This window comes from Copidosoma floridanum, unplaced genomic scaffold (assembly GCF_036245765.1).
Source record: "Copidosoma floridanum isolate Cflo_tuat_1 unplaced genomic scaffold, Cflo_Japanese_pri ptg000016l, whole genome shotgun sequence".
Lineage (NCBI taxonomy): Eukaryota > Metazoa > Arthropoda > Insecta > Hymenoptera > Encyrtidae > Copidosoma > Copidosoma floridanum.
In genome coordinates, this window is record NW_028321893.1 from 2900300 (window position 1) to 2911986 (window position 11687).

An 11687-nucleotide genomic window follows, 5' to 3' on the forward strand; every position below is an offset into this window, starting at 1 on the left:
AAATTAAAAAAGACATGAAAAAGTACAATGAAATAAAAAACAATAAAATAAAAAAAGCAATGAAAAAACGAGATTAAATAGAAAAATAAATAATAAAAAGTAAAAATAAATTAAAATAAATTAAAAATTAAATAAAGAAAGCTAAAAATAAAGGATTAAATTTAAAAAGACAAATCAGAGGGTATTGACGGGTCATAGGACCCACGGTAAAATTGAAGTTTTTTAAACATAGGATGAGTATAAAGACGCACAGTCTGACGAACGAATAATTTAAATTTCTCTAGCTTGTCTAATGGTACATTAAAAAATTTAAAAAAGTTAATAAGATATTTTATAAGTTACATTACTTGTTGAACATTAAGCTGACCTTGCAAATGAGCCAAATTTTATTGTTCTTAAAAATATTGAAACATTTTTCTCTGTAATGAAACATCTAATAAGTCACTTTTTTTTAACTTGCTGTCAATAAAAAAAACCACTATCTGTAAGCATTCACTTTAATACAATTGCAGTAAACCTGCATAACCTCTGGTTGTACGTGAGTAGTTGAAGCTTAAAAAAAGTTTCAAACATATTTGCACAGCTTTATCAAGTCATAAAATATTTTTAATAAGATTTGTAGTTTTAAAACAAGAATTCTATAACCTTTCATATAATATTGAATAGGTTATAAAAAATTATGTTCAAAAAACACTTAAACATTTCTTAGTTTTAAAGATTAAAATAATTTGAATCATTTCCTCCAACACATTTTTTTCCGAAAAAATGATTAATAACATTATAGTTTATCACATAAAAAGTATTATGTTGTTAAAAAAATGTGGTATACTTGCAGCACTTAGTTGTATAAGGTTCTAATACCGTTTATTTCTTACAGGTTTGGTATTTTTTGGAGCTTAATGAATATCAATGAAGTTTTCGTTTTCCTACAATAAAGAAGTATTTGATTTCAAGTCCTGCTAATTACATTTTTGGAATATTTTAATGCTGATAAGTGTTAAAAATTCACTAGACAAAAAGCAAAAGTTAGCAAGAGTACATACGTAATACAATATGGATTTACATGCATACAGATGCAATGATTCTGTATCAATTAAGTCTGAAGATACAACAATGCTAGCTGTTGATAGTTACATATCACAAAATTATACAACATTGAACCTTTGGCCACTAATTAGTAAAAAAGCGTATCTTGCAATTTTACTATCTTTACTTTCTCTTACAACAGTTACTGGAAATATTCTTATTATCGTTGCTGTCGTAAAGGAAAGCTATTTACAGACAGCTACCAACTTCTTCATAACATCTCTGGCATTTGCAGATTGCTTGGTGGGTCTTGTTGTTATGCCTTTTAGTGCCATGTATGAAATTCTGGAAAAACGTTGGATATTTACAATAGAATGGTGTGATACATGGCGCTCACTTGATGTTCTTTTTTCGACAGCTTCTATTTTAAATTTATGTGTTATAAGTGTAGATCGATATTGGGCAATAAAAGATCCATTTAGCTACCCACTAAAGATGACGTACAAGTTAGCTTTTACGCTTATAACACTTGTTTGGCTGGCGTCTAGTCTGATTTCATTTCCAGCAATAATGTGGTGGCGTGTGGCACGTGCTAATATTATTCCTCAACACAAATGCCCTTTTACAATGAACTTTGAGTATATCATATTTTCTTCCATGATAAGTTTTTACCTACCTCTAATTGTTATGGTCTTCACCTACTATAAGATTTATCGTGAAGCAGTTGTTCAAAGCAAAAGTCTGCGGATTGGAGCAAAACAAGTCATTTTGGCTTCTGGTACACTTGAACTCACTCTCCGAATGCATAGAGGTGGTCGTCTTTCAAGTAATTACATGTCTTCAAATGATTACCTTTTATATAGAGTAAGGCGATCAATATCACAAGGTTCTGATAAACATCTGAATTCTTTTCGTGGTGTGGGCAATAAAAAGTCTTCTATATGTACTAAATCAAAAGAAAAACCGCAAATCATAGCTTTGAACAAGAGTTTCTCACTCTCAAAGAAAATTTCTAAATTTTCCAAAGAAAAAAAAGCAGCAAAAGCTCTTGGTATTGTGATGGGAGTATTTATTATTTGTTGGTTTCCGTTTTTTGCTGTTAACTTATGGTCTGGATTGTGTGACGAGTGCATCTGGAAAGAAGAGAGCACATCGACAGCAGTCTCTTGGTTAGGATGGATAAACAGTAGCATGAATCCAGTGATTTATGCATGTTGGAGTAAAGACTTTAAAAGGTAGGTGCCCTATCATTTAAAAAGTTATTTAAAGATTATATACTAAACAACATAAGGTCAAAAAATCTTTGTCAGTAATTCTTATTTTTAAGAATATTATTTAAGTAATAATAGTGAGGCTGTAATAGAATGACAAATAAGCGCCTCACCTATTTAAATTAGGGTTTCCTGTTTATTGGCCTTGTGGTAACCATCAAGCATGTCTTAAAATAAGACCTTGCTGTCATACGTGTTAGAATATAAACTTTTCCTGTTAGAACCGGAGATTTCTAGGTCTGAAATTACAAGAATAACTGAAAGATATAATGCATCATTTCTTTTTTCTTTTAGCCTTAGGGCCTACTTGATTCTTTAATAATTAATGTATGCTTATAAAATACCAAAATTTTTGTATTATGAGTAAAATTACATCTTGCCAAAAAAAATCATTTACATTCCTTCAATTTTAGAAGTTAACGTTTTTACTTGAGCAAACGATTTTATCATCACAAAATCCCAATAGCGTTTTTCAGTCTTTGTCTTGGTCATTCTGTTTTATGTTTTAAATATGTTATTTATCATTAACTTGTGTAAATAATAGTTAACATTTAGCTATGGTGTCCTCTATACTTTGTTAAGTTCTCCCAGACAGTCCCTTAACTACAAAAATTTTACCTCGTGGCCAAGTACCAAGCATGTGCAGTTCCTACTTAGATGCTAATACCAAGACTTTCTTTGGCAAATCTTATACTTTTTTTTGTTCCTATGCATTATATAAGTCTATTGATATCTGTGAACTACACTAAGATGTCTCAGATAATATGGAATAACTTTATGTGAGTTATGCGTACCATACACTTGTGGGATACAAGAGCAAGTAATTGAGTAAAAGTGCAAAGGACAGATATCAGTTAAAAAAATATTAATTTATCCTTCTCGTAAAGCTTTTTCATATGCTTCTGGAATGAGAAAAATAATGGCCTGAAGTCTCGACTTTTTGTAGTAACTTACGGTTACCAATCATCTAACGAATCAATGTTATTAGCCGAAACCATAGGCAGGAATGAATATGGTCCACATTCTAACTTTGAAGTAAGTTGTCTTAATAATTTGCCAAATAAGGCAATGCAATAGTACTGGATAGATTAGCTGGTTTCAAAATTAAGGTCAGCCATAGTGCAAGAACATATCAATCACACAAGTTTAATATACACAATTGTAAGTCTTACAATGGATATATATATAGTGCGTGATGATAATAGTGCGTAGAAAAGGCGATTGATGCACACGTGTCAGTCACATAACCTCTCGCACGAGTAGTGTGAGTTTACACAACAACTTTTTGATTTAGCGTGCGCAGGGAACGAAATAACGAGCTCTCTAATGTGATCTGTAAAGACTTTCACGTACACACGCACTCGCACGAGAGCGCAGCACGAGCTGTGAGTAGTGCCTATAAATCAAGGTCGTTAAAGTCACAACAGATGGTTCATAATCAAGTCCCTGCACACGACGTGTCCGAAACATCAGAAGTAGAATTAAAACCATGGCACACAGAACAGCATGCTCATAACTTTATACACGCATACATATTCATACTTACATCAATATCCATACATTGTTAATGTAAGCAAATTGTGACATAGACGTACCGATGTTATACTTCCAGTACGCTATGAACATGGTCAGTGACGTATAAGTCATATTTATAGAACATGACGCATACGCTTTTTTTGTTGAATGCATACTTTGTTGTTATGCATTTTCTTGATATTGAACACCCTACTTTTTACATTTTTGCCATCCTTGGTAACTGCATATCAAAAAATTGTACACATTAATTCATGAGACATACCTGTTCATTAGATTATTACAAGGTTTTCCAGATATTGCTTCTATAATTCAATGGCATTCGTTTCAATATTTTATCTTGATAGAAAAAATCTGACAGGTCGATTTGGTTATTCTAAAACTATAGTTCATTAGCACGTAGCTGCTTTTGTACTAATAAGTGGCTAAAGTCAAAAGCAGAATACTTTTAACTTCACTGTTCGTTAACGTCTTATTGTTTTTAAAGAAAAATTATTGATCAGCTATTCAATACTTTTGCTTCAACTGTAAAGAAATACAGTTGAGAGCCAACCTACAGATATTAAGGCGTATAATTGACTTATGCTCATAATTTTTTGGTTCAATTCTTTATTTTTTTCTTGATTATGGTATGTTGATTTACTGTAAGGAGTTAAATCAGTAAGAGTCATGTTTTTAGTGGCACACAAAAAGAAAAAACGATTTTTACTAATAGTACGTACAAGGTTAAGTGCTGTTTGATGCTGACTGTATAAATGGCTATGTGCAGATTATTTTTTTATTAGTAGGTACGTGTGACAACAAAATTAATTGCCATAAGCTATGTTAAAATCCATACAGAATTGATGATACGCTGGAAGAGTACCTGAAACCGCTTTCCTTCCAAATTATAAGTAAAAAAAATTACTCATACAGGTCTCACGTTAATAATTTCAAGCGAAAATTCTAGCTAACAACTTAATGGTTGTTTCAATGAACAAATTTTTTATTAAAAATACATAAATTCCACGTCAAATACTGTGCACCAACAAACAGTATAACGTATATTCACGATGACGTATACAAAATAAGGAGAGAAAATTGTTAAAAGATTATCTAAATTAGCTAATACAATAAAATCCGTGAATGTTCAAGGACATTACACTTCAAGGGTCAAAATACAAATATAAATCTGACGGAAAAAAACCAGAGACTACAATACTATTGGTAGATTCAACTTCATTTTTCCATGTAGGCTAAAACTTAAGTTAACTTTTTTATGACAATAATAACTTATAATTAATTTTAAAAGTCTTATATAAATGAGATTTTAAATCAGTACGTGCAGTTTTAATTTTAAACTTTGCGCTTGATAGTACCACCTATCGCTCCCTAAGTGGTGACTGCTTGTTTTAAGAGAACACTACTAGCAATGAAATGGCTTTTTGTGTATTAAAGAGACTACACCATGACTCAAAATAACTTACACAGATTACCCAATCCTTAGTTAACGCTAAGTCTTAGTTTACTCTAGAAAACCTACGAAACAGCAGTGGCTAGACCATGTTTATTTAATGAATATTGCTGTATATTAATACTACCACGTTAAGTTCGTCTCTCTATTTCTTACTAGCACTCGCCTACGACTGCCCACACTCTTTGCACGATCATCTAACGAACGAGGAAATCAAACGTTCATTACACTAATGGCTAGCTCATCTCACTTGCTACACTTTACTAGCAAGTCACCCAGAAGTTCTAGTGACAGCTCAGGTCTTAGTAAAAATTATTTTCTAATCACGCTTAGCTCATTATTCTCATAGATCTGATAAGGCAATTCAACACTCCCAAAGATGACTAACGCCACCCACTACTGATATTCACAATTCAAAGCCACCCACCTTGATAGGCTAGTTGTAACAAATGTTTCAGTTAAGGATTAAGAACTTTTTGAAATTATAATTCTGTAGACACTTTATGAATGGCAGTAAATCAACGATTTCAGATAAGTGACATTGAGAAAAAGTGTAAAGGAAACCAGTGAACTGTAGGTGCTTGGATACCCAAGTATGAAGTTCAAAAAACTTAAATGGCAAACAATAAAATTATGAGTATAGAAAGACTTTCCGTGGAACAATACTGTGTACGAAGGTGGTGCAATTATCCTGGAAATGAGTACACCTACACTGATTAGATATGTTTTTAATGAATATTCAATAAGTGAACGGTTATAAACAATGTGTTACGGTAAAAGACAATAAAAAAAATATATAGGCTGGCCAGTGGAAGACTGCGCTATCATCAAATCTTCTGATAGTTTCAAAACAACTTCCTAGTACATATGCTGATAACATCTGTAACGTCACGTTTACATCTATCACATACGCCTCCACATTTATTTCTAGTCCATATTTAATACCCAAAACATAATTGTATCTAGAATGTTTAGAAAAACCATCCTATGTTTTCGCTTGCTTTAACAGGGTTTTATATGCCAATGAATGTCCCTTCAGGACGTTCAACACACATAAACCTTCTTGACAGTCATTATTCAACTGTGTTACCTATATTGAAAATAGCACAGAAAATTCCCACAAAAATTGCAGATTGTTTTCCCACAAAATTGGAGTCTACCATTATTTAATATATGTTTAATTTGAAAAAATCGCTCTTTAACATGTAACGTTTACGAAAAAATCACTTCAAATGGCATTGACGTAATTTGTAGAGATCTTCCAATTCTGTGGGTGAAAGAGTTACTTTTAGATAAACCTTTTAAATTTTCAAATAGATCTACAAGTAAATTTTCTAAAAAATTTATAAAGAGTGGAAAAAGTATGCTTAACAGCATGAATATGAGTTCATTCATATGAAAAAAACTACTACTAGCTTTACTTACACACATTAGCGTTCTTCTCACTTTACTGAACTTTTTTTCCACTAACTATGTAAGAAACGTCCTGAAGTGAAAAAATTACTATAATTACGAATGGAAAAACTGTAACAGAATAAAACGCAATAAAAAACAATTATTATATTTCTACAGAACAAAAAAACCATTTTCATAGGATTCATGAAAGAAGCAAAGCTCCTTTGAGCCTATAAAAGTGAGAAAGCTGTATTGTGGCACTGGTCGACACACTTATGCATGTGAGAGCATAGAAAGCTGAAGTAATTTACAGATAATTCTCAAGAAATATTTGAAGTACGTGGCTTTGATCAATTACACAAGCAAATAATACCGTTTGTGGTACTAAACAGCAGTATCTTTACGTGTTCGTGGGCATTAATTAAATAATTATTAGGCGTTTTGTAATATTTTCTTGAGCTTTTTTGTGTAGTAAGCAAAAAAAATAATAATAAAAAAATTTTTAATTTCTTCTTTTTATATTTATGATCATTTATAAAGCAAATTTTTTCCATCTCATCTTTAATACTCAAATCTATGTATGACTGGCTCAGAATAAGTTTCCATGAAGTCAAGAAGTCTGCCAGACTGGCTTAAAGTTCATAAGAGTAAGAAAGAGGTTGGGTGTGGCTAACGTCATGAACTTCTTTTTCACTATTATGAGCTTCAATGGCAGTCTGGCAGATACCCAGACTTTATCTAAATCAACCCTTATGATTTTTGAGACGTTCTAGTTAATGAAAAGTATTTCTTGTTGAATTTCACTTTCAAATTTTCACACTGTTGGGTAACGCGTAACATGGTTGCATGTATTTTTTTGATATTTAACCTTAAAAATTTTTACTTGAGGCTAAGCTTACATGCAATCTCATTTAATTAAGATTGGAAGATCCTGTCAAGGTTTGAGTTTTCTTTGAATTCAGGAATTTCGAAATAATATGATTAACTAGAAGAAGAAATTATTTATTGACATTTCAGTTAAAAAGCATCGTCACAATGCATTGTGTTTATATAACAATGAGTAAAATAAAAATTTAGAATTTTTATACAATCTTTAATGATTAATAAGTGGGGTACTCTCACATAACCTTTCAGATGTAACGAAAAATTTCATGCCGACAAAAGTGTTATCTTGCTTATTTTTTCTTCAATAAAAACGTATGCTATAGTTATTTGAATATGACGTAACTATTCAATACATTAAAAAATGATTTTGAAATACTAAGACTCAAACATAAATTCAACTTTGCCAAGATCTTGCCATCTTAAATACACAGGATTTTATATAAGAGCATCTTTATCCGTTTGATCTAATTAAAGTCTGAAATTTGCGAGCCCGTTCAGTGACGTCACTCGGTTTGAAATGAGTTTTTTTGTGTGTTTTATATAAATCATGTATAATTATCAACAAATTCTTGTTGAATAAGAATAAAGGTTATCCTACGAAAAAATTTTGGTACATTGGATGAGATTTTCATATATACCAACTGCCCCTCCACATTTGTATAGTTAATAGAGAGAAAGAGAAAGAGAGAAAGAAAGAGAGCGAAAGAGAAAAAAGAGAGAGAAAGTGAAAAAAGAGAGAAAGAGAGATCGTGCGTACGCCACTGCATGCATGTATTGTAAGATATACTACACTACTCTCTGTGAAGAGAGCATGCAGTTGTGGAGGACGAGCTGGAACAAAGGGGGTAAAAAAAGTGTGACACTTTCTCTTACATTCGTCTAGCAAGGACTCTACTTGTTTTCTAATTTGAAAAGTTTTTTTTTTCAAAACGAAAAGCTGTTAAAACAATAATTTACTTTTTATAAAAGTATGATTGTTTATGAAGAACAAAATCCTTATTAATATTGAGAAAATGCATGCACTGCTTGAATGTACTAGTTTGTAAATTTCCGAAAAAACATTTAACTGAAAAAGTAAGTTCATTACACATACTATATAAGTTAGTTAGTTAAAGTTTATTTTGAGATATATATTTGGCACTGGTACCTGAATTTTGGCGCATGCGAAATAGCAAGGAGTTGAGACACTGCGACGCTACACTGCAACATCAAAAACGTAAAGCTTGATTCATTTCCACATGGTCAGTCTTACTCTCCCTGCTTTCGTATTTCTTTTTATTGATATGAAAAGTAAATGTTTCAATTCGTTTGATAGAAAATTCAAGACCTTAAAACATAAAGATAGATTTGATGGATACTTTAACTAAAGACAGCCAATTGAAAACAGAAAGATAGATTTGATTTTGGATAATAAGCCTTAATAATTAATAGCAAATGAAAAAAAGACTCGATTAATATATGGACTATAAATAGTACATTAAGGATCTGAAAGATAGAAAAGATAGCTTAAAGAATCAGACAGATACTTTGCATGATGAAATGATGGGCACAAATAACGATCTTAAATTAAAACTGACTAAAGAAGCCTACGAAAAAGATATTGAAAAAATTTAATAGTTAATTGAAGATATAAAGCAGACTTCAAACTCAATACTTGGTATATTATCTCTAAATTATTAAAATATAATGTACGTAATTACCCATCCCACGATAACAATGCAACAATTAATGATATGAAGAGAAGTAATGTGCAGATAAACACGTATTAAATACAGAACAATATTCTCATTGTTAAATTATTAGATTTGATCACGCAAAGCAAAGTGTTACTAAATTTTGGTGAATTCTTGGATGGACTAAGATAGATTTTAAATGGATTTTGACTGATTTTGAACTTGTTAGTAAGACTCAGAGTTTTTTTGAAGATGAAAAAAGAGATGGCTTTTACCATACCATTGTCAATAAAGTACCAGATGTAAAAATTTCAGATCCTAATAGACTGATTAAAAGCGGGAATAGCTTGTCTTATAAATATTTATTTTTAAGATAAAGAAGGATAAAGAAGGTTAAAGTTATGTAAAATTGCTTAGATATAATGCCTGGAGTAGTATGTTTGTTGTTAGACCCAAAACTTTGCTCTCTACGTGCACGGAGGACACTCAAAGTTTATGAAAGAAAATTAATTGAATGAGCGAATAAAAATCCCCCCGTGGACTTGAGAGCCAAGGAAGAAAGATGGCTTTCGGGTGGTAATAACGAAAACAAAATGGTCGTAGATAGAGTGATATGTGCCGAGGTGCTTGCTGAAAACTTGCTGTCGCTTTGTCAGCTTGCTGATAGAGGCATGTTTATCTATTTAGTATAACAGTAAGATGTATATATTTGATCTACGTTCTAACGAGACGTTAATTTTGGATGCCTATAGAGTCACTATTAGATAGTGAAACTAGTGCAAGATGGTCAGAGTCCAAGCAACGGCAAGAAGTGTAAGGAAATTATAGATTGCTCAATAAAAGAAGGTGCCTCTGCGGCAATGACCGATACGGTTCAGCAAGTTAGCACAAATTATAGTAAGAGCTGCCCTTTAAACCCAAACAATGGATCTGGAAGTAATTGTTTTAATGCTGCTCAGCAAAATAAGTTTAAGAAAACCATTAAAGATAGAAAAATTAATTATAGTAAAGAGCTAATAATTGGTGAGACTTTTAAGGCTCAAAGTCCCCTTACAGAAAAGTATAAAGTATTTAAAAGAAATAACAGAGTCATACTGTGACGCGCAAGATTTGGAATTTGTCAGCAAAATATCTTTAGGTGTTGCAAAAAAAATTTTTTAGACAAGAAAGATTTGAATAAGTCTGTATTATATAATTTCATTGCAACGTGCAAAGTATGCCAAGTTGCTAAAATTTAAAGATTACCTTCTAACACTAAAAAAGAAAGAGCATTAAAACCACTTCAGATAATTCATGCTGACACAATGAGATCAATAAGTCCGGCAACTCATCCTAAAAGATACCAATATATAAAAGTATACACATACGACTACTTAAGATTGACAATTTTATATCGTGTGAAAGTAAAAAGTAATTAGGAAGTTCTCTAGACAAATTTGTGACCAGAGCACAAAATCTACTGGGATTTGATGCAAAGATGTGCCATTTTAGAACTAATCAAGGCACAGAGTTTACAGGAAGCTGAACAGGTTCTTCAGAGATTGGGAGCTGAGCTTTCACTGGCCTATCCAGACACTTCTTAACCCACTGGTTCAATGAAATAACAACTCTCTTAGGCAAATTTATCCCTAATTAAAAGATAGATATAAATCAAATAAGATTTAGATGTGTGACCAACTGTACATGTTGAAGAAATCAAGCCAAACACCATAGATTCCAGATGAGTTCTAAATAAGAGGATACAGAAAGATGGAACATAAAGTTAAAAGCGAGGATGGTAATTAGTAGATTTAATGATGGGAATAAGTACGACTTGCAAGAAAATTATGCTCCTGGATCTGGGTTTGCTCTTGAGAGATCGGTTATTTCAACTATTAATAAGTTTAATCTGGAAACTTGTCAACTGGATGTTAACTTTTTATATTTATATAGAGACTCCTGAAGGTCTGCTTGACGAAGATAAACTTTAGAAATATAAAGTGTGTAATTTAGAAAAAGCCCTTTGTGAACTCAAGATCAGCTCGAAGAAATGAAACGAGTATTTTCGTGTGGCAGCACTAAAACTAAGACTACAATTACACATTAGTGAACCTTGCCTTTACGCATGGAGGAAGAGAGACAACCTTTGATCTCAATTCTATGTGTAGATGATATTATGATACTAAGTAGTTGTGTTAGTAAACTAAAGGAAATAAAGATTGGTCGGAAAAATTTCACGTATATACACACAATTTTTCATGAAATAATATTTTTTAAAACCTCTGACACATAATTTTGCTAGTAGTAGGAAAAGTAAGATAAGTGGTAAGAAATTGGTTATGCTGGAGCTTGTGAGAGAGAAAAATTTTCTAGAAAAAATTTTGTCATTAATTATTAATCAAATACAAAATAACCAAAACTTGCGTGAATTAAATACCGAGTTATTGGAAAGTAAAGTCAATAATTTTAAAG